Source organism: Scyliorhinus canicula, chromosome 9 (assembly GCF_902713615.1).
Source record: "Scyliorhinus canicula chromosome 9, sScyCan1.1, whole genome shotgun sequence".
Classification (NCBI taxonomy): domain Eukaryota; kingdom Metazoa; phylum Chordata; class Chondrichthyes; order Carcharhiniformes; family Scyliorhinidae; genus Scyliorhinus; species Scyliorhinus canicula.
The window spans coordinates 171,562,918-171,587,005 of NC_052154.1; the positions used below are offsets into that span (position 1 = coordinate 171,562,918).

At 47.8% G+C, this 24,088-nt stretch overlaps 1 protein-coding gene and 1 long non-coding RNA gene across 2 annotated transcripts in view; one reads left to right on the forward strand and one right to left on the reverse strand.

Annotated features, from left to right (window-relative positions):
* LOC119971899 (uncharacterized protein C11orf24-like) overlaps nucleotides 1–15,697 on the reverse strand; it is a 92,954-nt gene extending 77,257 nt beyond the window's left edge. Inside the window, exon 1 of the mRNA XM_038808189.1 lies at nucleotides 15,509–15,697. The gene's annotated coding sequence lies outside the window, so the exon portion shown is untranslated. The remainder of the gene's footprint in view (nucleotides 1–15,508) is intronic.
* Nucleotides 15,698–15,717: 20 nt separating this feature from the next.
* LOC119971900 lies at nucleotides 15,718–17,643 on the forward strand. Its single transcript, XR_005461942.1, has 2 exons — nucleotides 15,718–15,781; nucleotides 17,379–17,643. It is a non-coding gene; the product is annotated as an uncharacterized LOC119971900 (long non-coding RNA).
* The last annotated feature ends 6,445 nt before the right edge of the window (nucleotides 17,644–24,088 follow it).

Genomic DNA, 24,088 nt, shown 5'->3' on the forward strand with positions numbered 1-24,088 from the left:
CAAGGTGCCTCACAAGCGCATTATGAAGCAAAATTGGACACCAAGCTATGTAAGGCAATATTAGGGCTTGGTTTTAATGAGCATATTGAATGAGGAAAGGGGCAGAGAAACTGAATGCCAGAGCGTTTCACAGCAACTTCATTGAAGCCTACTCGTGACAATAAACGATTTTAATTTCATTTTCATTTAGGGTCTGGGCAGTTGAAGTCACGGGCACCAATAATGGAGCAATAAACATCAGGGCTGTTAAATAGGCCATAATTATCTGATTGCAGTTATCTCACGGTTGTGGAGCTGGAGGAGATTACAAATAAGGGAGGGGCAAGACCATAGTCAGGCTTGAGAATTTTGAAATTGCAGCTTTGCTTGACTGAGCCAACAGAGGTCAGTGAGCACAGGGGTGTGGAGGGAATGGGACTTGGTGGAGTTCTGGATGACTTCAGGCTTACTGAAGTTAAAATGTGGGAGGCTGGACACAGGAGTGTGTTTCAACACTCAAGCCCAGAGGTACATGGATCCACTAAACAAGCAATCAAGTGTAAATTGTTACGAAAATACAAGAATAAATGAAAAGAAATGGGAACCAGTCAATATTATTCAAAATATGGAACAGGCTGCTTTGCAAGAATGCGTTTCAGTGTCTAAAATGCCTCATTTGTTGGTTGCATCCCTTGCACCTAGAGCAGCCGGAGAGAATGGGTACTTTAATGGGTTATTTTATAGACAGAAGGTTGTTGAAGGAAAAGCGGTGAAGGGAGTGGGTAGAATTGGGTAGCTCTTTCACAGAGCTGGTACAGGCCAAGTGGGTTCCATCTATGCTCTCCAATTATATGAATACATGCAAGCAGACATCAGTGTTCTAAATTCTGCAGATGACAGTCAATCATTTGTAAAATTGCCACACACTGCTTTCTATAACGACAGTTATCAGAGTTCAAAATAGCTGCAAAATTAAAGTCAATGACGTTCAACAACAAAGTAGTGAGCATGGCCGGAATTCTCCGGCTGCAGGGATTCTCTTTTCCCGCTGTCGGCAGCGGGTTTCCCGGCGGCGTAGTGTGGCTTCAAGGAGAGATCCTGTTGACAAGCAGCGGGAAGAGATAATCCCAGCACTCGCGAAAAACAGGCAGCTGGGGGATTGGAGAATCCCGCCCTATATCCGGATTTGTGTCGATCTTCACCCCTCCACAAACAAAAATGATTGCGACTGACTAACATGTAGTTTAACCATCGAAGGAAAAAATATATATTTGGAGGCAATTAGGTATCACAAACGTTAATGTGAGTTATCAATTCATCTTTTGGGTAGGTTGTTCCAGGTCGTAGGGTAATGCATTTCACTGTCCTTAAAGCTGTTGTTTGAACATTGAAAAAAGAACAGAGAGGTCTGGCATAAATGACTCCAACACATGAAAATATTTGACAAGCACAGATACAGCAGGAGGTAATTTTGTGAAATGCAAACAATAATTTGAAAAAGTCTTGGAAGGATTATTGATGTTTTTTTTAAAAACAGAGGTAATGATTGCAGTGCTACAGGGCTGACTTGAATGAAATAGAAAATGTTGTTTTGCTCCCACCAGGTAGGGTATTCTGCGTTGTGAAAGCTAAATGCCAAACAAGATCAGTACGCTTTCATCGTCAGAAAGCTCTTGGGAACCAAAAGAATTACCTCTTAAAAACCTGTCCAGGTAGTGAAGAAGGAGGTGATGTGCCTAATCTGAGATTACAGAATAATACCTTACACTGTCTTCATCACATAAAACAGGTGAACATTGTACACCGGCATCTCCACAAAGTTTAAAGATTTGCATACATCTGCAATCCTTGATGTCAAGATAAGTGTTTACAAGTTAAGTGAGTGAAGTGCGAACAGATTACAAGGATTTTATCGCTATTGAGAAATAGAGGTGTGTTTGGTTGTATGGTACAAACTTTATTTCTGGGCACTCCCTTGTGCTTTTCAAAAAATGTATTCATGGGATGTGAGTGCCTCTAGCAAGGCCAGCAGTCATCGTCCTTAATTCTCCAATTGTGCTTGAGAAGGTAGCACTGCAGACCTTCTGGCGAAGATGCTGTGAGGCTGGGCGTTTCCACAATGTTGACCCAGCAGTGATGACAGTACAGCGATATATTTGCAAGCCAGGATGCTGGAACGTGGAGAGGAACCCACGGGCGGTGGTCCCATTTACCTGCTGAGCCCCCTGTGGAATTTGTTACCACAGAAAGTTGTTGAGGTCGAAACATTGTAGGTATTCAAGAAGCAGTTAGATATAGCACTTGAGAAAAAGGATCAATGAAACACTAAACAGCAGGCCTTCAGCATCCTCTCGCGACCAAAGGGTAAGTGTACTGATGAGCAGAGGACATCTGAGCACAGCCTTCCTAATGTTCCTGGCAGAGATCTGGAATCCAAAGGCTCCTGATGTGTCTGGGGGTGAGTGTTCAGTGAAAGGTTTGCCAGCACCACTGGCTTGCTGGATGGCACTGAGAGAAGGCGGGACACGTAACAATGGGGGAGGCTTGGGCGCTTTGAGGGTCCCAGGCTGATAATCCTAACTGATTGTCCGTCTATCGCCTTCTCCAATTCCTTACAGATACAAAAATATCTGGATGCTGAAGTTGCTGATGTTGACCCCGCCGCGGCTGCCCTCGTGTTGCTGTTGGCAGCCCTGCAGCCAGATGGCAGAGAAGGCAGCAGCGTCGACACAGGCTGGAGGAGGCACCCCATTGTGCAAGGGGCCGCCGCACATCCTGAAGCCCTGGCCGCTAATCAGGCTGAGGAGGGACACAGAAGTGGAGGCCAGCGATGGCCCATGGCGTACAGGCGTCCTTGGTCATTCAATCATATGACAGACAGCATTTGGCACAGAAGACTCCATCTCCGATAGTGCGTCACCTGTGCCACGTCCTCACAGATATGGCACCCCATGCAGGAGGAGGACACCTGCTCCCGGCTCTGAAGGTCACCGCTGCCCTCAAACTTTATGCCACAGGTTCATTCCAGGCTCTTGGGGGACAAGGGATACTTGCTGAGGTCATGGCTGACGTGACCAGTGCAGAAGCCTCAGACTGATGCGGAGACCCAGTATAATGAGGCCCATGTTGCCACCCGTGCTGTCATTGGACTGCTGAAAATGCGGTTTCGGTGCCTGGATCGCTCTGGTGGTGCCCTGCAATACACCCCACAGAGGGTCTCCCACTTTGTGGTGGTCTGCTGTGCCCTCCACTACCTTGCACTGCAGTGACACGCTCGAGGTGGAGGGAAATGCCGCTTCGTCTGAGGAGGAGAAGGAGGCAGACCAGGAAGGGCTGGAGGACGCACCCAAGGAGGAGCCGAAGGATGGAGGACAGGCTGCAGCAAGGGTCCGATAAGCCCGGAAGACCAGGGAGGCCCTCATCGTTTCCAGATTCTCATAGGACGAGGCTGTGTCCTGCGGCTCAATGCCCCCCTCAATTCCCTCCTTCCCCCTCCCCCACAATTCCCTCCTTCTCCCACCACCCCATTTCCCTCCTACCCCTCCATTTGCTGCCCCCCCCCCCCCCCCCCCAATCACGTTGCCCCATCCCCGAACACCCTGTTCCATCCTCCAAAAGTCTGTGTAACATCACTCCAGAGTGATGCAGCTGTGTCGGCAGTGTCAGCAGGTCAATACTAGTGTCAGCGGGTCAATACTAGTGTTTTGTGTTTAAACAAAGGAGATTACAAGGGGATGAGAGAAGAACTAGCTAAGGTAGACTGGGAGCTAAGACTTTATGGTGGAACAGTTGAGGAACAGTGGAGAACCTTCCAAGCGATTTTTCACAGTGCTCAACAAAGGTTTATACCAACAAAAAGGAAGGACGGAAGAAAGAGGGAAAATCGACCGTGGATATCTAAGGAAATAAGGGAGAGTATCAAATTGAAGGAAAAAGCATATAAAGTGGCAAAGATTGCTGGGAGATTAGAGGACTGGGAAATCTTTAGGGGGCAACAGAAAGCTACTAAAAAGCTATAAAGAAGAGTAAGATAGAGTATGAGAGTAAACTTGCTCAGAATATAAAAACAGACAGTAAAAGTTTTTACAAATATATAAGACAAAAAAGAGTGGCTAAGGTAAATATTGGTCCTTTAGAGGATGAGAAGGGAGTTTTAATAATGGGAAATGAGGAAATGGCTGAGGAACTGAACAGGTTTTTTGGGTCGGTCTTCACAGTGGAAGACACAAATAACATGCCAGCGACTGATAGAAATGAGGCTATGACAGGTGAGGACCTTGAGAGGATTGTTATCACTAAGGAAGGAGTGATGGGCAAGCTAATGGGGCTAAAGGTAGACAAGTCTCCTGGCCCTGATGGAATGCATCCCAGAGTGCTAAAAGAGATGGCTAGGGAAATTGCAGATGCACTAGTGATAATTTACCGAAATTCACTAGACTCTGGGGTGGTCCCGGTGGATTGGAAATTAGCAAACGTGACGCCACTGTTTAAAAAAGGAGGTAGGCAGAAAGCAGGAAATTATAGGCCAGTGAGTTTAACTTCGGTAATAGGGAAGATGCTGGAATCTATCATCAAGGAAGAAATTGCGAGGCATCTGGATAGAAATTGTCCCATTGGGCAGACGCAGCATGGGTTCGTTAAAGGCAGGTTATGCCTAACTAATTTAGTGGAATTTTTTGAGGACATTACCAGTGCAGTAGATAACGGGGAGCCGATGGATGTGGTATATCTGGATTTCCAGAAAGCCTTTGACAAGGTGCCACACAAAAGGTTGCTGCATAAGATAAAGATGCATAGCATTAAGGGTAAAGTAGTATCATGGATAGAGGATTGGTTAATTAATAGAAAGCAAAGAGTTGGGATAAATGGGTGTTTCTCTGGTTGGCAATCAGTAGCTAGTGGTGTCCCTCAGGGATCCGTGTTGGGCCCACAATTGTTCACAATTTACATTGATGATTTGGAGTTGGGGACCAAGGGCAATGTGTCCAAGTTTGCAGATGACACTAAGATGAGTGGTAAAGCTAAAAGTGCAGAGGATACTGGAAGTCTGCAGAGGGATTTGGATAGGTTAAGTGAATGGGCTCGGGTCTGGCAGATGGAATACAATGTTGACAAATGTGAGGTTATCCATTTTGGTAGGAATAACAGCAAACGGGATTATTATTTAAACGATAAAATATTAAAGCATGCCGCTGTTCAGAGAGACTTGGGTGTGCTAGTGCATGAGTCACAGAAGGTTGGTTTACAAGTGCAACAGGTGATTAAGAAGGCAAATGGAATTTTGTCCTTCATTGCTAGAGGGATGGAGTTTAAGACTAGGGAGGTTATGTTGCAATTGTATAAGGTGTTAGTGCGGCCACACCTGGAGTATTGTGTTCAGTTTTGGTCTCCTTACTTGAGAAAGGACGTACTGGCACTGGAGGGTGTGCAGAGGAGATTCACTAGGTTAATCCCAGAGCTGAAGGGGTTGGATTATGAGGAGAGGTTGAGTAGACTGGGACTGTACTCGTTGGAATTTAGAAGGATGAGGGGGGATCTTATAGAAACATTTAAAATTATGAAGGGAATAGATAGGATAGATGCGGGCAGGTTGTTTCCACTGGCGGGTGACAGCAGAACTAGGGGGCATAGCCTCAAAATAAGGGGAAGTAGATTTAGGACTGAGTTTAGGAGGAACTTCTTCACCCAAAGGGTTGTGAATCTATGGAATTCCTTGCCCAGTGAAGCAGTTGAGGCTCCTTCATTACATGTTTTTAAGGTAAAGATAGATAGTTTTTTGAAGAATAAATGGATTAAGGGTTATGGTGTTCGGGCCGGAAAGTGGAGCTGAGTCCACAAAAGATCAGCCATGATCTAATTGAATGGCGGAGCAGGCTCGAGGGGCCAGATGGCCTACTCCTGCTCCTAGTTCTTATGTTCTTATGTTCTTAATATACAAAGCGGGAGAGTGATGATAACTCACTGTTAGGAAAGCTCTTGTGCTCCTCAGTTTGTGCCAAAGTCTGACTCCTGTCTTTCTGCTGACAGCTCGCTCACATTATCCTGTGAACGGGGTCTGAATCGGGGGCTTTTGATCTTGGACCACTGTGCCTGGGGGTTGGGGGGAGCGGTGGGCAACAGAGGGTGGGGTGCAGACAAGGCCCGCTGTGAGGATTAACGGAACAGAGGTTTCACATGTGCTACATGTTTTATAGTGAACATTTTACATTTCCGTTCACCCTCACTACAGATAATGAACCTCCCACTGCCCACTCAGTGCTCCTCTTGATCTTTTGTGGTCTAGTGCTACATCTAGGTGTGTCTTCAGGATGCATATCAGAGATGGAGGCAGCCTGCTGCTTTCTGAGCCCTGTGGCCTTTGATAGCCTTGACAGATGTCCTCTAGTGGGCTTGGAGCCGGAGAGCCCTGGCTGATGTATCGGTGGCCACAGGCATTGCTGTGCTACCCTGTTCTGCCTGCTGACCTTGAGATGTACTGTGTCAGGAGGGGAAGAACTGGAGTCTGCTGTCGTCTCCTTGGTGGCTGGCCCCGGATTGGCCTCCGGTGCTTCCTCATCCCTGACAGTGCCCACAGGGCCCTGGGGTACTTCATGGGATGGAAGAACAGCTAGAGTGAGTCATCTGGCTCCGCCAGTCCTGATGGCTCCCCATTGTCTGCACCATGGTGTTGACGCCCTCAGCTATGTCCCTCAGTGACAGGAACGTGATGCTGATGCCCTCAGTCATGGTCGACACAGACTGGGCCATGGCTTAAACACCATCACTCAAGAAGCGGGCGTCATGCTGCAGGCTTTCCACTGTGGTCGCCACCCAAGCAGTGTTGGCCTCGGTGCCACGCATCGTTGGCACCATCTCCTGTGCCCAAAACCTTTGCAACTCCACCAATCGGCTATGCAGTCTCTGGAATGTCACTGACATCCCCTCTTGAATGTCATGCCGGTGTTCCTGAATGTCACGCCTGTGTTCCTGAATGTCACGCTTGTGTTCCTGAATGTCACGCCTGTGTTCCAGAATGTCATGCCTGTGTTCTAAGGGCAGCACGGTAGCATTGTGGATAGCACAATTGCTTCACAGCTCCAGGGTCCCAGGTTCAATTCCGGCTTGGGTCACTGCCTGTGCGGAGTCTGCACATCCTCCCTGTGTGTGCGTGGGTTTCCTCCGGGTGCTCCGGTTTCCTCCCACAGTCCAAAGATGTGCAGGTTAGGTGGATTGGCCATGATAAATTGCCCTTAGTGTCCAAAATTGCCCTTAGTGTTGGGTGGGGTTACTAGGTTATGGGGATAGGGTGGAGGTGTTGACCTTGGGTGGGGTGCTCTTTCCAGGAGCCGGTGCAGACTCGATTGGCCGAATGGCCTTCTTCTGCACTGTAAATTCTATGTTCTATCATCTGCACCAGCTCTGGGAGAAGCTTGACCAGAGGCTCGGCATCTGACTGGGACCCAGCTGAGTCCTTGGATCCAGCAGACCTCCGACTGGTGTCTCCCTGGATGTTCCTGCCTCCACCTGATATGTATCAGCAACTGTATGGTGCTCACCAGATATTGCCCCCGAACCCTGTCTACGAATGCCACCCACAGAGGTATACGTCGCTGTGCTGGCGGAAGATGGGGTTGATAGTTGTGATGCCTCGCCGCTGCTCTCCTCGGAGCTCTCCTTGGGTGGCAAGGGGTGGAAAACAATTCCGGATGGCCCGGCTTCATCCTGCGAGATAATGGACATGTGGTCAGTGAGAGGGAAGGATTATTTTGTCTGACATAAAATAAAGAAAGGTCATCTGGGTAGAGGGACAGTGGATCCTCACCTCTGTGGCGCAGGCCTTCGCTGTCGGTGACTGCTCTCTCCTCGGTCATCCCCACAATCACCAGGACCTGTTCCTCACGGGGCGAGGGCTCGAATCTCTTGCATCCCGTCCCCTGTTTTGGCCCTTTGCTGCTTAATATCAGCTATCTTCTCTTGTGGGGACAAAGGGAGGGCTTTGACTCATGCGTGATGGGTCGGTGGGGGGTCTATAGCAGGTGGCATTTGTGGACATCACACCTGGACATGCTGCCCATACTGACAGTCACTGCCTGTGCCTCCCAGGTGGCATTGCTGACCCTGCTGCTGGTCCCCCGACCCCCTCGAAGTCCAGAAGCCTGGCCAGGCCGGCATCCCAAAAGCGAGGAGCAGGTCTGTGCGCTCCTATACTTGAGTGTTAACTGGGAGTGAGTAGTGAGGGAGCGTTTAAAAACTCTCTCTTGTTAGCGGCGAGAAGCTGATGCGTGAACCTGGCGAATCAGACAATGAGGCAACCAATAACGATGAGAATCTCACGGGGCCCCCATTTTCGGCACAAAGTGCTGCCAAATATGGGCCGCGATCTCGCCAACGTGGTCGTCAAGAAACATCCCGCCAAACGCACCCAAAATTACACTTACAAAATGTTTCCGCTGAATCGCGACCTATATCTCCAACATAATCTAATCTGCACATCCCTGGACCTTAAGGGCCAATCCATCTAACCTGCACATCTTTGGACTGTGGGAGGAAACTGTAGCACCCGGAGGAAACCCACATGGGGAGAACGTTTAAACTCCACACAGACAGTGACCCAAAGCCAGAATTGAAATTCGAGGGGCATGGTCAGGGAGCCGCTGTTCCCCTTAGTTGAAGAGTCAGTCACGGCGGGACACAAGTTCAAGGTGAGGGGCAGGAGATTTACGGGGGACCTGAGGAAAAACATTTTTCTCCAGGGTGTGGTGATGGTCTGGAATGCACTGCCTGGGAGGGAGTTGGAGGCAGGTTGTTTCACATCCTTTAAAAACGATGAGCACTTGGCATGTCTTAGCATGAAAGGTTATGGGTCAAGCGCTGGAAAATGGGATTAGGTAGGCAGGTCAGGTGTCTTTCATGCATTGGTGCAGACTCGATGGGCCAAAGGGCCTCTTCTGCACTGTATTATTCTGTGATTCTGTGTATCCAGGTTCATGGCGGTGTGAGGCAGCAGTGCTAACCACTGTGCCATAGCCATTACCTGGTTTGGCCTATATGTCATTCCAGACTCAGAAATGTGACTGACTCTTAACTGCTCTCCGAAGTAGCCTACAAAGGCAGTCAGTGAAGGGCAACTCGGAATGGTCAAATGCTGGCTTTCTCAGTGATGCACACACCCCATGAAACAGTGTAAAGGAGAAAAATCCCTTTGAAGGGATGGCAGCATGCCATCACTAGAGGGGAAGTATGGCATGTGATCCAGCCTCAGTTTCACTTTCGCCTGTGAGCAGAACACAGCTGACACAGCCCTGCTGCCATCTTCAAGTTTACTGTCCATGTTTTTACATTCTTATGTGCCTAGTCTGAATGAATGAACCCACAACATGTTTACACCATCCCTACTGAATGGTGCCTTTATACCATTATAAAAACATGACAAGACTAAGTAGCAGAGCATTTCTCAAAAGGTATCAATTCAAATTGATTATTCTGTCCATGTAAACTTAGGGAGGAAGAGTATTTAGACTCAAGGCTGCACAAGCAGGCACTTCTGAAATGTAATTAACGTGGGTAGAAATCCTCTAGCTTAGATGAGATGTGGTAACATTTATTCACAGTGGTAACATGCTGCTTTTAATATTAGAAGTGTAACTACAAAGCAAAATGATGAAGCCTTGCTGAATATAATAATTGGTAAATATAATAATTTGATATGATTTTGATATACTTGTAGGAGTGTTTGTGCTCGACAAAACGTTAACCTTTGTCTGATTAAATATTGAAAAACCATGTTTTTCTGCACTGAGAATAATGGCAGAGATAAGGAAGGTCAAGAGAAACAATTGTGAGTCCTCAAATCTGTTAATTTTATTTCAATCAGGCTAGCTTACTGAATGATCATAGGGGAACAATGATGGAACCCAAATGTAATATATTAGTACGATAAGGTACCAGCATCCTGAAAAAGGATAAAAGTAATACTTTGAGACATCAGTGTGCACCGACAAGAAGAATCAAAGATCATCAGCCAATTCAACACTTGAAGAGATGGTGCCACAGCTAAGTGGGAGGCAAGGACTGGGAGTCGTAGATGACTGGCTACCTAATATTAAGTGCCGAATAGTTTAACCGGTTACTTAATAAATCTATTCTCACTCATAATCACTGTCTGTACCTGTGAGGACCTTAAATCAGTCATGAACGAGTCTCAAATCGAAAATCTAACATTTCTTTCCCTCTGATCACTAAACACCGGCCCAGTCTGACAGATCTTTCATTCAGGACTCGGGTCAGTAGTAATGCTACCAATCCATCCTTGCTAATAGATGCTGAAGTTTTCCACCCGGAATACAGTGTGGCCTGGGTACCTTCAGCATTTACAAGTTCAGTTTATCATGGAGGGCGGGGGGGGGGGGGGGGGGGGGGGGGGTGTTCCCTGGGGGTACCCTGGTGGTAAAGCAGCAGGAGGGGGGGGGGAGGGGTACCCTGGTGGTAAAGCAGCAGGAGGGGGGGGGGGGGGGGGGGGAGGGGTACCCTGGTGGTAAAGCAGCAGGAGGCTTCCTTGCCTAAATCTGAGATCACCAGGTTAAAGTCCAACAGGTTTGTTTGGAATCACCAGCTTTCGGAGCGTAGCTCCTTCATCAGGTGAGGTCATTCCGAAAGCTAGAGATTCCAAACAACCCTATTGGACTTTTACCTGGTGTTGTAAGACTTCTTACTGTGCCGACCACAGTCCAACGCCTGCATCTCTACATTATATCTGAGATGCAATGAGACTTAAATGTTGGAAGACTCCCGTTGACGCTGCCTCCTGACTGTACGTCACAATACTGTGATGAACATTGATCACATTAGTGATCAGATACACGTTTATCAACCCTGAATGAAATAACACAAATTCCGTCAGGGAGTAAATGTGCATCGATGTCAATTTCCACACCAATTACCAAGCACTAATATGCATTAAGCAGCAAGTTATGGAAGTCACACCTCACAATTTGAGGGTTTGAAATGTTTCAATTATAGACATTAACCTGGTTGTTAGGACACGACTGCGGAAATTTCTGCAGCAGCAACATTAATTTACGAAAAGAAAGTGGAATCCAATATGACCGGTTTAACCAGATGCACAATTACTTTTGCACAGTGGTTTGTGAAGTTCCTGAACTTTTATAGGCAGAACGTGTCTATTAACATCAAGATGTCAACACTGCATGCCAACGAAAACCAGATTTTGATGAAAATGTACAGCCCATTCTGGTACTGAGTCATATAATTCATGAAGAACCCAAGTACAAACTCAAGGCTATTAATCTATTTGCTACAAGAGTGTTTCAATTGGCCTCAGCTACCAGTTAAAGAGAGAAAAAAAAGAAACCAAGGGTTCCATTACTGCTATCCAGAAATCAGCACTGGAAATAACACTTGATGGAAATCAAAAAAGAACAGGATATAGGTCAGAATATAACACCCTCTATGGTTCAAAAGGGTAACACCACCACTCACTTTGGAGTTCACATGTCAATATTTTTGGATAATGTAATGGCAGAAAACTACCATGATCAAGCCATGCTGTAACATAAATCAGCAGCTTCTGGAGTAAGGGGACAATATTGAAAAAATACACACCAGCGCGATGAATGTAGGAATTTCAGATGTATTGTATTATATGTATTTGATACGGTAAACGGTTAAACACCTGGATTAGTGTGCGCATGACTGCTGCAGTAGTGTTTTAAAAAATCCTGGTTTGCAAGACAGCTCGGCTTTTTAGAACTAGAGGTGCAAATAAAGCATCGTAAAAAGTTTGGGCTAATGGATTTCTATTTATATTAAGAGGGTCTCCTGGGGATCAGTTAATTGGAGACATTGTGTTCAGTTTGTAAAATGATGTAGTTAATGGGGGGAGCCAGGGGTTTAAGCAGTCAGGTGTTAAGGGTTTTCGGAGAGTTTTAGTTTGTGGCTGGAAGGCAAGCTGAGAAGGGTTTCTGAAGAAATACAGCCAAAGATTCTGCATTGTTCTGACAGGGTTCAGGTCTTTCCCTTTAAAGCAGTCGCCAAAGATCACTCTTTCTGAAAGTGGAATATTCAAGACATCTCTGTACAGCCATTATTCCTAAGTGCAAATTGTATTGGGATCGGAGGTGGTTTTGTTGTTTGAGTGGAAATAAAGATAGCAGTTAAAGGTTATTGTGTCACCGCATTGATTAGCATTGTTTAAGGGGTATTTGTAAGCTATTTTCTTATGTGATGTTAAAGATATTTTAATATTGTGTTAATAATAAAGTTTGTTTCAATATACCATATCTCTAGCGAAGTGGGAGGAAGAATTGGGAGAGGTTATAGAGGATGGGGTCTGGCGTGAGGTGCTCCGGAGAGTGAATGCCTCCACCTCGTGTGCGAGGTTGGGGCTGATACAGCTGAAGGTGGTGTACAGGGCACACCTCACGAGGGCAAGGCTGAGCTGATTCTTTGAAGGGGTAGAAGATGTGTGTGAACGTTGCCGGGGGGGGGGGGGGGGGGGGGGGGGGGGCTCTAATCACGTTCATATGTTTTGGTCCTGTCCAAAGCTTGGGGAGTACTGGAAGGAGGCGTTTAGGTGGTGCATGTGAAGCTGGACCCGGGTCCCCGGGAGGCCATATTCGGGGTGCCGGATCAGCCAGGGTTGGAAATAGGTGCGGAGGCAGATATCATAGCCTTCGCCTCGTTGATCGCCCGAAGGCGGATCCTGCTGGGATGGAGAACGGCCTCTTCATCCTGTGCCCTGGTGTGGCGAGCGGACCTGTTAAGTTCGAACTGAGGGGAAGCTCGGAGGGGTTCTACAAGTCATGGGCACTATTTATCACGCATTTTCAAGAACTGGATAACATCGAACATTAGTTGGGGAGGGTGGGAGAAGGGTGGGTGGGGTGTGGGGGGAGGGGGGCTATGTATGTTGAAGATGGCTATGGGTAATCCCTGATTCCTTTTTTTTTCTTTGTCATTTGTTCATGTTAACATGCAGGCTGATGTCTGGACATGGTGGGAGGATGGGATCGTTGTTGCTGTTATGGCGTTTGAGATATTTGTTGTTGGTTATTGATTGTTGTTGGGTGTAAATTCGGGACAAAAATTGTGAAAAAAGGAGAATAAAAATATTTAAAAAAAAATATACCATATCTCTGTTTTGTATGAAATCACTCCTGGAGTGAGGTATCCTTTTCACAGTTTTACAAAATTAAAACATTGGGGTTTCTGTCCAGTATCCTAGCCACTGTTGGGGTCTGGTCTGGGATCATAATACCAGGGAGACTTGTGTCATTCACAATTGATCTAATATATTGTAAAAATTATGAACATTGTGTAATGAATTTTGCAAATACTGGCCTCTACTTTATAAACAGAGAAGCTAGACTGGCGAACAGTACAAGTTAACTGTGGAATCAGGGTACTGATCTAAATTAATCACTGAATATATCACAATACCAGCAAATTAATACTTTATTCCCGTGCACAGAAAACATCAAATAAGCTATTATTTGTCATATGCAGCTTATTTTTCCAATGGGCAGTTCTGACATTTGCCCCTGATGACTCTGCTGCCCAGCAGTTCTGTAATCCAAATCAGTAGGATAGTGTAACCACAAACATCAGGGTAAATTGTGAAGCCGGAGAAATCTCTCCCCTGGCTGCCGTCATACCTAGCACAAAGGAAGGTGGCTGTGGCTATTGGAGACCAATTATCTTAACCCTAGAAGATCGCTGCAGGATATTCTAGGTCCAACCATCTTCAGCTGCTTCATCATGCTTATTGCATGGTATTCAATCCTAATTGTAATTCCTCAGAAAATGAAGTAGTTTCTGCCCTCATGCAGCAAGACCTGGAGAACATTAAGGCTTCTGCTAAGTAGCATTCATGCCACACGTGTGCCAGGCAATGATCATAGAATTTACAGTGCAGGAGGCCATTCGGCCCATCGAGTCTGCACCGGCTCTTGGAAAGAGCACCCTACCCAAGGTCAACACCTCCACCCAATCCCCATAACCCAGTAACGTCACCCAACACTAAGGGCAATTTTGGACACTAAGGGCAATTTAGCGTGGCCAATCCACCTAACCTGCACATCTTTGGACTGTGGGAGGAAACCGGAGCACCCGGAGGAAACCCACGCACACACGGGGAGGATGTGCAGACTCCGCACAGCCAGTGACCCAAGCCGGAATCGAACCTGGGACCCTGGAGCTGTGAAGCAATTGTGCTATCCACAATGCTACCATGCTGCCCCTCCAACAATAAATAATCTAACCGTCACTCTTGACAGTCAATGGCATTACTCTAGCTGAATCCCTCACCAACAACCACCTTCCAGTTATTATTGATCAGAAACTTCACTACAGGCAAATCACATAAATACTGTTACTGCAAGAGCAGATCAGAGGCTGGGTATTCTGCACCAAGTAACTCACTTCCTGACTCCCCAAAGCCTCCACCATCGAGAAGGCACAAGTCAGGATTGTGATGGAATGTTGAGTGCAGCTCCAACAATACTAAAGAAGCTGAACAGCATCCAGAATAAAGCACCCCGCTTGATTGGCACCCCACCCATCACTGTTGGATTTACTATCTGCATCACTGGAGCACAGTGGCAGCCGTGTGCGCCATCTACAAAATACACTGTAGTAACTCACTCAGGCTCCTTCAACAGCACCTTCCAAACAACCTCTGCCATCCAGAAAGGCAAAGGCAGCAGGCCCATGGGAACATCGCCATCTGCAAGTTCACCTCCAAGTCAGGCACCATCCTGAGTTGGAAATGTATTGCCGTTCCTTCACTGTCACTGGGTCAAAATCCTAGAGTACCCTCCCTAACAACACTGTGCATGTTCCTACACTGCAGGACTGGAACAGTTTCAGAAGGTGACTTGTCACTACCTTCTCAAAGGCAATTAGGGAGGGCCAATAAATGCTGGCATTGGCATCAATACCTACATCCACATCCCATGACTAAACATAAATGGCATGAGACGGCATAGATCCAATGAAGCTGAGTGGCATGTCGCAGCAATTTGGCGAGTAGCCAATTACTAGGAATCAATGTATCACCAACAAATATGGAAGAACAATGGCATTCATGGTATAATCTGGGGAAGAGAAAGTATGGATTACTTGAAATATTCAGCTGATCATCAACATTAATGTTTCTGCTCATGAACTTGTTGGTCAGATCACTCAGTGAATACATGTCATTGAACGTCAATATCTCATAAACCCTCAAATCAATGCAAGGATTTATACAGAACATACTTGTATACTTACTTTGGAAAGAGGAACGGAGGGAGGCATATACTATGAGACCACAAGCTGTAGAAAATAAAATTCCCATGAACTGCCACCAGATCACACACACACACACACACAAGTGATCAGTAAACCAGATAGATAAGCTTTGAAAGACTGAGGCACTCCCGGGGCAACTAAGGGAATCGTATCCGTGATCAACCTAGATTCTGTAAATCAAGTTATTGAACTAGGCCAGGCAAAACTTTCGGGTCTTAACTTTCCCTTTTCTGTAACTTACCATTCCTGGGGTGAATCAAAAAGTCTCCAACTTGGGCAAAAAGTCACCCCTGCAGCGAGCCGCAAGGCTAGGCGAGCCCCTCCAGCACTGGAGGCTACAGGAACGAAGCGCACCTCACATTGGGTGGACCTGGATTCGGCGTCTGGAGGAAGCTTTTTTTTTGCTCTCTCTCTCTGCACTCGGGCTTGCAACGTCATCGCATGCCTGCACTCGGATTGTCAAGAGTGGAGACTGGGCGGGGAGAGGGAAGGCAGACGGGCCAGCGGAACTGAGGTAAACCCAACCCAACAAAGCACTCACAAAACATACGAGGTGCAATGTAGCTGCTGGTGTGGAGGAGCACTCCGCCCCGGGGACCAGGAAGGGCTTTGCGCTCCCTCGCTGATTTCCAAGCGATTGTATTTTCAACGCATGACTATTACGTCTGCGAATAATAATTGCAGCACGTCTGAACCGGACGCACACGTCCTGCCTCTTTCCCCAGGCAGAGATTCCTATTCCCGGCCTGTCTGCTCCGCAGGGCCGCGCCAATTCTGCCAGCTGGATTAAAACATTTCAAACTCAATGTGTTAATCCACAGTATGTTTTATTAAATAACAAAATGCCCATTTCCATCGAAGCATCGAAAAGTTACAGCGCAGAAGGAGGCCGTTCGGCCCATCTTGTCGATGCCAGCCCGAGTTCACCCAGGTGCCCTTTCTAGTCCCATCCTCCCTGCACCCGGTCCATAGCCCTGTGTCTTACAGCACTTAAGGAGCAGATCCAGGTACTTTTTATAAAGTGTTTAGGGTCTTTGCCTCCACCCCCAACCCGGGCAGCGAATTCCAGACATCCACTGCCCTCTGTGTAAAAAAAAAAGTTCTTCCTCGTGTCCCCTCTACACCTTCTGCAGCTTGTCCCCTGGTTCTAGAACTTTCCACCAAGGGAAACAATTTTATCCTGTCCACCCTACCTCTTCCCCTCATAATTTTTTACACCTCAGTTAAGTCACCCCTTGGCCTTTGTTCTGAGGAAAATAATCCCAACCTATCCAATCTCCTCGTAGCCACACTTTTCTAGCCCTGGCAACATTCTTGGAAACCTCTTCTGCACTCTCTTCGAAGCAGGCAGTTTGAAGGATGGCCATTTAAAACTGTTATGCCCCCCCCCCCCCCCCAAATCGTGCTTTCAAGACTCGTGAATGATATTAACCTTAAATGTTGAGCTGGATTTAGGAAGAGTTGTGGACCTTTAAAAATTGTGGGCAGAATCCAGTTTGGGGATTTTGCACCCTGCATTCCCAGTCTAGCTGGCCCTATTGCGGGGGTTAGTCATAGATATAGACATAGAACATACAGTGCAGAAGGAGGCCATTCGACCCAGCGAGTCTGCACCGACCCACTTAAACCCTCACTTCCATCCTATCCCCATAACCCAATAACCCTCTCCCAGCTCCCTACAGTTTTCGTCAAGTTGGCCAGCTTCTCCGGGGCTTGTACCTTCACGGCCCCCCAAAATGTCTTAGCCCTTCCCCACCCCATGTCTACTCCTGCCACCCCACACATCCCCAATGGCCCCTCACACCCTCCTTGCCAACACATAACCCTTCCACAGCCATTCACCCAGTTAATATTCAGCATAGATCCAATCAACCCTGTAGTAACAATGGCACGTGTGGAAATATTTTGTTTATAAACAGCCAAGTAATGAGAGCCCATCAGAGTCCATTAAGGCTTCATTTTGTTAAAATAGGTGCACAGGAAGAAAAACATTGCATGATTGATAGCTTTACAAGCTTTTTCTGTGATCTATTTTGTCACTGGCTCAATGTTATTTGCACCAGATAATGAGGTGTCATGTGATTATAATTAATTTTATCGATACTTTAAAGATATGCTCCAGGATTCTCCGTTGCCGGGATGCTCCACTTCGCCAGCAGCACACCGACATCTGTGGATTTCCCAACGACATGGGATGGTCTCAATGGGAAACCCCATTGGCCGGCTGTGCGCATGGAGAGTCCTGCTGACACCAGCGCACGCCGCACAGTGGCTGGCAGGATGGAGAAACCCGCCCATGGTTGATTGACACATTGCAGCAGCAGTTTTTTTTAGCAAAGAAAATTATGAATGGCTTTTTTAAAAAGCATTTCCACACCTGCCATTGTTACTTTAGGGTTTTGTTGGGTTCACAGAAGCGGCCACACAGGAAGGGTAAGGAGCGAAAGATTCATTTATAGAAGAATGGAGTCTATATACACTGATCCCAGAAAGGATGACCCAGCCCACACCCAGGCCAGGGTTTCTATGTTCCACTTTGCTCTCCCACTGATGAGGGGGCTCTGCCCCCCCATCCCCAACCACTCAGCAGGGAAGGTCGTATTCCACGAGACCCATGGGGAGCCTAATTGGCCCAGCCTCGTGGGTCTCGTGTAAGTTACAACACTGCTCTCCCCACCAATGTCCAAAAACACGTCCAACAAAGGAGGACCTGGAGGAGGGGCCCTGCACCTCATTTCCTGTGGCTATATCTCGGGTGTTATCTGGCCAGGGCCAGGTGGCGTATAGCGGTTATGTGACCAATGTTTCCTTGTTGATTGTCACAACCGTACCACCGTCGGTGGTTGGTCGTTAGGAGACGCGTCACTGGAAACGTGGGGCAGCGGCACCTCGCATTTCGGAGTCTGAATCCTCGGCATCAAAACCCCCCGTGGGATGGTGCCTGCGGCGGCTTAGGGGGGCGTCCAGGATGTGCTGGGCCTTCTAAAAGGACATCACTCATAACGGAGCTCCTACCCTGGAGATGAGCAAGGTGCCTGTTTGATCCCTGGTCCCACACATGCACCCGGTACGACACTCGCCTGGTCTGCCGAATAATAGTGTCAGGAACCCACCTGGCACCGTCTCTGAAACTGCGTACATGGGCCATGTAGCCTGGTGCAAATCTTATAGGTGGGGAATGCTTGTCAGGGCCAAACCGTTGGAAGCAGGCACTGCATATGTGGTGTACACCATTGGTCCTCATGAAAATTTCAATCTCCACATTCGTAAATGGTGTTCCGTTGTCGGAGACCAGTACCTCCAGAATGCTGTGAGTATTAAACGAGAGCCTGAGCTTCTTGACCGTCGCCCTCGTGTTTGTTGATGACATCCTGTGGACATCCAGCCACTTTGAATGTGCGTTGACAAGGAACATGGACCCCTGGAAAGGGCCAGCAAACTCGGCATGGAGGTGTACCCATGGGCAACCCGGCCACTCCCAGGGATGAAGCGATGTGGCAGGCGGGAGCATCTGCTGCTTCTGGCCACAATCAGCAAAGACAGGCAACAACACCTCCTCCATGATCATCCTCAACGCCAGTGCCCCACAAGGCTGTGTCCTCAGCCCCCTACTATACTCCTTATACACCTATGACTGTGTGGCCAAATTCCCCTCCAACTCGATTTTCAAATTTGCTGATGACACCCCCGTAGTGGGTCGGATTTCAAACAATGACGAGACAGAGTACAGGAATGAGATAGAGAATCTGTTGAACTGGCGCGACGACAATAATCTCTCCCTCAATGTCAACAAAACAAAGGAGATTGTCATCGACTTCAGGAAGTGTAGTGGAGAACATGCCCCTGTCCACATCAATGGGAACGAAGTAGAAAGGGTCGAGAGCTTCAAGTTTTTAGGTGTACAGATCAACAACAACCTGTCCTGGTCCCCCCATGCCGACACTATAGTTAAGAAAGCCCATCAACTACTCTACTTTCTCAGAAGACTGAGGAAATTTGGCATGTCAGCTCTGACTCTCACCAACTGCTACAGATGCACAATAGAAAGTATTCCTTCTGGTTGTCTAACAGCCTGGTATGGAGCCTGCTTTGCCCAAGACCGCAGGAAACTACAAAAGGTCGTAAATGTAGCTCAATCCATCACACAAACCAGCCTCCCATCCATTGACTCTATCTATAATTCCCGCTGACTCAGAAAGGCAGCCAGCATAATTAAGGACCCCACGCACCCCGGACATACTCTCTTCCACCTTCTTCCGTCAGGAAAAAGATACCAAAGTTTGAGGTCACGTACCAACCGACTCAAGAACAGCTTCCTCCCAGCTGTCATCAGACTTTTGATTGGACCTACCTCGTATTAAGTTGATCTTTTCTCTACACTTTGCAATAACTGTAACATTATATTCTGCAGACTCTCCTTCCTTACCTATGTACGATATGCATTGTTTGGACAGCATGCAAGAAACAATACTTTTCACTGTATACTAATACATGTGACAATAATAAATCAAATCAAAAAATGTAACTGTGGGTGAGCTTAATTTTTGACATGCTGAGGTGCCCATTGAGATGGGGTCTTGCCCCTTATGTGGAACCACCACGTACCAAGCACCCCCCCCCCCCCCCCCCCAAAGGAGTACACCATCCTCCACCCTGAATTCAACGATATTTGTGCTAAAAGCCTTCAGTTTGCTGGGGAGGGCGAGAGGCTAGGCCCTATACAAGACAATATGACAACCTTTGATAACAGGGGTCAGTCTGGGTCCATGCACATATCCGGGCTGCCGTGACCGGCAATGTATCCATAAAATGCATTGTAGCGACCTCGTCGGCCCTGAGGGGTGTCGGTGGCCTCCTTGGGAGCGGGAGTCTACTCAAAGCATCCGTGTGTGTGATCTGCGTCCTCGGGCAGTGTTCCAGTGCATATTCTTACACCGCCAGTAAAAGGGTCCATCGTTGAATTCTGGCCGACACTATGGGTGGGATGGCCTGACCATTTGAATAACCCCAGCAGGAGCTGGTGATTGGTCAGTACTGTGAACCGACGCCCGTGGAATTTGTTGATGGCGAAGACCACGGCCTGACCTTCCTCTATTTGGGCATAGTTGCGCTCAGCTGCAGCTAGTGGCCTTGAGGTGAAAGTGATGTGGTGCTCCTTAATGTTGCTCATCCGATGCAACAATACGGCTCCAATGCCGTACGGCGAGATGTTACAGGTGACCAAAAGCGGCTTTGCGGGGTCAAAGTCAGAAGCCTTTTTAACTCAGCGAAAGGTGATTTAACTCAAACTCAGGTGATTTTCCCCATGCTCATACCTGGTTCTTTTTGAGGAGACTGCAGGGGGGCCACGGAGTTGCAAGGCCCAGGATGAATTTCCTATAGTAATTGACGAGCCCCAGGAACAAACGGAGTTCCATCACTCCTCCCGACATGGGGGCCTGTCAGATGGCCCGCACTTTGTCTTCAACCAGGTGAAGGCCCTCCCGATTAATGTGGTAGCCTAGATAGGTCACCACCTGGGCGTAAAAACACATTTGGCTCTATGAAGGCGATGGAATGCCCTAAGGGATGGGACATCTCATCCAGGTTATTCAGGTGGTCATGTTCAGACGTTCCCGTGATCAACACATCGTCCAGATAAACCGCCATGCGCGATAGGCCCCAGAAAATGTTCTCCATCACATGCTGGAAAATGGCGCAGACCGACGACCTACTGAAAGGCAATCGGGTTGACTCATACAATTTCCGATGCGTGTTCACCATTACGTATTTATGAGACTCCGTGTCCAATGCCAACTCAAGGTACTTGTGGCTCATGTTGAGTTTGGTTAATGAGTGACCCCTGGCCAACGTGGCTTAAAGGTCCTCGATCCATGGCATCGGATACCGGTCCAGCTTGGAGGCTCTATTCACCATTATTTTATAGTCCCCGTAGAGGCGGTTAGTGCCATTGGGTTTCATTATGGGGACGACCGGCCGCTGCAGCCCAATCTGCAAACTTCACCGGGCAGATGACCCCCAAGCCTTCGAGCCGACCGAGCTCCGTTGCCACCTTAGGCAGAAGTGTGAAAGGAACTGGGCGAGCACGAAAATATCTCAGTTGTGCCGTAGGGCCCATGTGGATCTTTGCCATGGTCCTATGGATTGTCCTCAGCCCGGTCTTAAAAAGTTCGGGGTACTTTGCCAATACCATGTTGAGGCCTTCCCAGCTCATTCGGAAAAGGTGCAGCCAGCCAATGGGAAGGCGTTGTGGCCATTCGGGGTCGAGCAAACCGGGGCCATCACCTCTCACCATGGCCAGGGGTAGGCAAGCGGACTGTTGCCCAAGGACCACCGAGCCCATGGTGGACCCTGCTATGGCCAGTGGCTGTCCGGTGTACGTGAGCAACCAAGCTTCTGTATCCCGCAATGACAGGAGATTCACTTCTGTCCGGAATTTCTCAGAAGGGAGGCACCTGTGTCCAACTCCATTAGTAATGGGTGACCATTGACTCGCAGCATGACTGTTCGGACTCTTATTTTACCTTCTAATAAAAATCTGTCGTCCGGTTGTTGGCAGGTGTCAAAAATACAACTTTATTATTGTTAATTCCTCACTGGTACTGTATGCACTTGAATAAGAACTGAATAGAAACTTAGAAAAAAATATCAAATAATACATAAAAATGTCAAGCACATGGCAAAAAGCATAAGCACAAATAAATCACTTTAACAAACAGATAGATGATTCAAGAATTCAGGAACAAAAGACCTCGGCCACGAGGTTCTACTTTTAAAGGAATTCTTATCTCTGGCTTAACCCCTGATTTACTTTCATTGGCTTCTAATTCTCAGCTGAGACCTCCTGGTTTGTTCAAATGAATATCTGTTACTTAGAGGATAATTTGTTAATCAAACATTGGACATTACTTAAGGTTGACTGGTGCTGATCCAAACTAGCTTAGCATCTGTGTGCGCAGTCTTAGGAAAAAGGATATGCTTTCTCACATTGTGCTATGTCTCATAGCTTGGCGGAGACCTTAAGAATTGATCAGTTGATTAGACAGAAAACAATACATTCTCAGTGCTGAATACACTGGAATACAATGGTAAAATCATTATACGAGACAATGACTGAGCTCCCACAGTCAAAACACTTAATATTTTGCTCTTTTAGCTATATGCATTGAGCTAGCGCCTATATGAATGAAACTATGAATAAAACTATATCAGCGACCTTAATGGGGTGACCCTGGGTGCAGAATCGCAGTTCAATTGCAGACAGCCATCCATGGACTCTTCCATGAAAAGGTGCAGGACCAGGACAGGTGGCCAGTCCTGGTGGGGCGATGAGCGGATGGATCATCCCGCGAACACTGCTCCCTGCGACCATGCCCGACCACATGTCCCACAACGCCTGGGGCCTACCTTGTCTGGATAGGGGGAGGGGTCGCGCCTGATCGGCAGGGTCCTAGGCCACTAGCATGACCTCCGATGAATTTCCGCCCGTGGTGGAGAACCCCTGTTACCTGGTCGAGGGGATGCCGAGCTCCGGTGAGGCATGTGGCTGAAGCTGAGGACTTCCTTCCCCTGTAATTCTTGTAGACCCTGTTCTGCTTTTCCCACGACAGGGCGATTGCTACGGCTTGCTTGATGTCCAGTTGAGGTTCAGCGAGCAACCTTCACTCGGATGCTGTGTTACGGATGCCGCAGACCAATCTGTCTCGCAACATTTTGGAGAGGGCTGCACCATATTCTCAGAATTTTGCACGTTTCTGGAGTCCTACCAAAAATTCCATAATGGACTCCCCAGAGGTCCGCTTGGCTGTATTTACTGGTAGCGTTGCACAATTACTGATGGCTTGGGGTTGAAGTGATCCATCACAAGCTCTACCAGGCCCGTGAAAGACTTCACGTACGGGGCGGCGGGGTATGCTAAGTTCTTCGTCAGACTAAAGGTGGGCGCTCCACAAGCTGTCAAAAGAATCCCGTCTGATGGTTACAGTGACCCGGGGCCAGCATGCAACCCGGGTTCTCGGTGACGTGAAGCAGTAGTGCTAACCACTGTGCCGCCGTACCACCCCCTGCCTTGGTGAGATTCAACAGAAATCTTGTTGGAACAGGTACAAATTAGGTGGAAACCTCCTTTTCCAAATTGGACAACAGGTGGATAAAATAGCCCAATGGCAGACTCTGTAAATCTGCAGCACACATCCTGGCGTTTTCCATAGAATCCATACAGTGCAGAAGGAGCCATTCGGTCCATCGAGTCTGCATCAACTCGCTGAAAAAGCACCCCACCTATGCCCACTCCCCTGCATTATCCCTGTAATCCCACCTAATCTGTACATCGTTGGACATAACTGTCTGGAACACCCGGTGGAAACTCACGCAGACGGGGAGAATGTGCAAACTCCACACAGATAATTACCCAAGGCTAGAATTGAACCCAGGTCCCTGTCGCTGAGAGGCAGCAGTGCAAGCTACTGTGCCACAGTGCCGTTTTGTTGCTTCCGGAATTTTTATTAAATTAATTTATGCGATGTGGGCGTCTCTGGTTAGACCAGCATTTATTGCCCATCCCTAATTGCCCTTCAGAAGTTGGTGGTGAGCTGCCTTCATGAACCGTTGCAGTCCTGAAGTGTAGGTATACCGACAGTGCTGTTAGGGAAGGAGTTCCAGGATGTTGTCCCAGTGACAGTGGAGGAACGCCGATATATTTCCAAGTCGGGTGGTGCGTGACTTGATGGGAAACTTCCAGATGGTGGGGCTCCCACGTATTGGCTGCTCTTGTCCTTCTAGATGGTAGCAGTTGTGAGTTTGGAAGGTGCTGTCTAAGGAA